We start from the raw sequence: 2,665 nt of genomic DNA on the forward strand, positions 1-2,665 counted from the left end.
AGCAATAAGAATAACTGCTAACATCACAGGAAGGTTCCAGGACTGGTCACCACATCTCATTTAATCCTCACCACAAACTTATGTCAGAGACTGTTATTATGACTATACAGATGAAGGGCCCAGAGGTAAAGTCATTAAGTCGTGGACTCAAGTGGAACAGCTGGTCCAAAGCAGGGCTGTGTGTCCACCCCGGGCAGCAGACTCCTGAGCTCGGTTGCTCAGCTGTGGCTTTTGCTAATGTAAGCTCAGCTTTTCTTAGTTCTCTTTGGTCCAGACCTGCTCACAGGGAAAGAAGTCCATGGCCAGTTTGAGACAGTAGATGGAGTCACTTGTGAGTTTTCCGAGTGTATTGAGAATGTCTACAAATATGTGTGATGCAGCAGTCAGCATGGTTTTTATTGCGTAGATAATTCTGGAGGGGCAATGTAAATGCACTAAGTTCTCCTCTGAAAAGGTAACCCCTGTGTGGAGAATACTCGGGGAGTCTCAATCCTTGGAGCGATGACTTGGTGGAAAATTGAAATGTTTGTAATTGAAAGTCCAGAGTGAAATGCCTTCCTAACCTGAGAGGGGCTGTTGTGATAATGACACTAATAATTTAAAAGCAAACAATGAAAATAAAAAACTCTTTTCACAATTGCATTCGCTCATGACACAGGGACAGCGCTGCTCTCACCCGCGAAGAGCCAGTTGTCTCTTCTGTTTGTACCCAGCTCACCGAAGCTTCTGGGATGAGGTAGGGCAAACACAGGCTTTTTACACTGCCTGCCTCCCTTTGGGATTCCCTCCCTAGCAGTTGCTAACTGTGGCCCTAGGGCAGTTCCTTAACTTCTCTGAACCTCGATTTGCTCAGCGACAAAATAGGGATTACAAAACAGCCATGCCTCACGTGGTCACACAGAGACCGCCTCTGCAGCGTTTCTGCTGGTTCCCTCTCTGCTCTAAGTCTCCTGCCCCGAGAGTCACTGAGGCAAAGGGCCTGGGTGTCATTTCTTCTCTGTTTCTCCAGTGGAATGCTGCATGGTAGGCATTCACTACAAATATGACACTTAGAAATCATCTTTTCAGGGGCAAAAAATTCTAAAGATCAGGTTGCATTTAGTGATAAAAAAGAGAAGACAGGAGAGTAGTGACAAACGTTGGGATCTAAGCAAAAACAGCACACTCATTTCTGGCTTTGATTTCTCCCCAAAGTCGCGGGCATTGTTTCCCCTAATTTAGAGATGCTGAAGAGCATTCATTGAGCAGATAGTAGAACCCATCTTCAGTGAGTTCATTATGCTTACACCAATCCTATTTAGTTAATGTTGCATTTTCTGAAATTGTACTTTGCATAGAGTAATTATGAGTCAAAGACAAAAAGAAAAAAATGGAAATTAATCAGTGCTTAAATGGTAAACAATATACCTAAATAGAGGCTTAATGACAGAAACATTGGCAAAGGCAGCACGCTTTTAAAGTGTATATTTCTGAGTAAATTCAACTTGTGATGACCATTCCTTTCTTAATTTCCTTTCAGCTCATTGGATTGGTATTAGAAGAAGATATCTGTTGTGTTTATGCATCATGGTCTGTGATCCTGGCAGGGCTGGAGATTGATGTAATGTGCATTTCCCTCAGACAGCAGCATCTTCTGGTCCTCCTGGTTTGTTACCAGCAGGGGCTCAGCTGTGAGGCTTAGTGGTCTGGAACAGCCAGGCTCCTCTTCCCTCCGGAGGGTCACACAGCGCACTCACACATGAGCCGCTGTCGTTCTTTAATGGGAGGTGCCTGTGGTTCTGGGGTGATTGGGCCTATTCACAATTCCACTTTGGGGACCCAAGAGTTTTGCACTGCCCTCCTGACTTGAAATTTACTGAATTCAGGCCACCAGGGCATCACCCATTTCTCAAAGTCATGCTCTAAACCATGCTAGTCAAATTGGCTAACCAGTGTTCTCTAATGAAGTTTTTCCAGATACAAAAAGAATGCCCAATAGGTACACTTTTCTGGGCAATTCCTCTGTGCCCAGCACTGCTGGTCACCTTGCATGTGTTATCTCCAATCCTCACCAGCACTGCGTGCAGTAGGTACTGTTGTTATTGAGAGCTGTTGTATCGTTTCGGTTAAGAGAGTAAGCCCAGCCAGACCGCCTAGAGGCCTGTCATCCCAATGCTGCCATTTCCTCTCTGTGAGCCTTTGGATGAGTCACATAATCTCTCTAAGTCTCAGTCTTCTCATCTGTAAAATGGGGATGCTATTGTCTACTTCGGAGGCTGTGATGTGGACCTAACGCATAGCCTGGCACATGGAAAGAGCTCACTAAATACTATCATTATCCTCATGGTGCAAATCAGGGGAGCTCAGCAAGGTGAAAACTCATCATACCCCTAAAGCTTCCACGTCTCTCCCAAAGAATCAAGTTGTGCAACTTTTCAGTCTTACGCATAGAACCTACTTCTCGCGGGACCTCATTTTGATGGTAGGATGGTAGGGGATGAAGTCGCTTCATCAGCTTCTTCAGAGCAAGCCTCAGCAGAGGCACTCACCTGATGACTGGATTTGTCTTTTGAAGTCTATTTTCATAGTGAACTTTGACCCTCTTCTATTTATAAGGATCCATTTTGGATTCTCAGCCCCACCCTCATCATGTCTGTCTTTGAGAAAAGCCTGTCAAAACTGAACA

This window comes from Equus caballus, chromosome 15 (genome assembly GCF_041296265.1).
Source record: "Equus caballus isolate H_3958 breed thoroughbred chromosome 15, TB-T2T, whole genome shotgun sequence".
NCBI lineage: Eukaryota > Metazoa > Chordata > Mammalia > Perissodactyla > Equidae > Equus > Equus caballus.